Genomic DNA, 814 nt, shown 5'->3' on the forward strand with positions numbered 1-814 from the left:
ACATTTAAATCAGTAGGCTTTGAAAAAGCAAATGGGTTCTGTTTCTCTGGAGAACACTGACTAATACAGTGTCTGATATACAATAGATACTCAATAAATATTAACCTTTGAAACCAATTGAGAATTTATGATGAGGGATAGATTCTGAGAGAAAAATATGGCTAGCACAATGGATTCTCAATAAATATCAATTGTACAAATTAATTAATTATTGTACAAAATGAAAGTGTTGATAAAATTAAAAGTCAAATATAGCAGATATTTTTTCTATACAATTGAAAGGATGTACCTTCTACTTAAGCATGGATATTTTAAAAGAGAATGTGGCATGAAACTAAAAGGGAATATTCAGAACTATTGCCATTAGATAATGCAATAAGGTACAGTTTTTCCAAAACTGGTGAAAAAATTGAATTTCTAATAAATATAAAGCATATGAAGACTCAATAAAATGAAACTTATAACTAAGTAAGTTATGGTGACATTTGAAATATTTTGGCTTACACCTCATCTAAGTTATAATTCAAAACTGGGACAACAAATATATTTTCAAATAAAAAAGATTCATAAGTAAACTGCTAAAATTATCTTTAAAAATTGAACTTCAAACTTATATACTACAGTAGGAAGAAAGGATGAATAATCTAAGAAAAAGGTAGAATTATAAATAAATATAACACACTAACTGCATCAAAGAATAATATTTATTGATAGTATATAAAAATAAGAGTTTTACCAGTAACAACAATTTTAAACTTGATACACCCCATAAGTTGTTTTCAAATATATATAAAACCAATCTATATCATCCCAG

This window comes from Pteropus alecto, unplaced genomic scaffold, assembly GCF_000325575.1.
Source record: "Pteropus alecto unplaced genomic scaffold, ASM32557v1 scaffold20, whole genome shotgun sequence".
Taxonomy (NCBI): domain Eukaryota; kingdom Metazoa; phylum Chordata; class Mammalia; order Chiroptera; family Pteropodidae; genus Pteropus; species Pteropus alecto.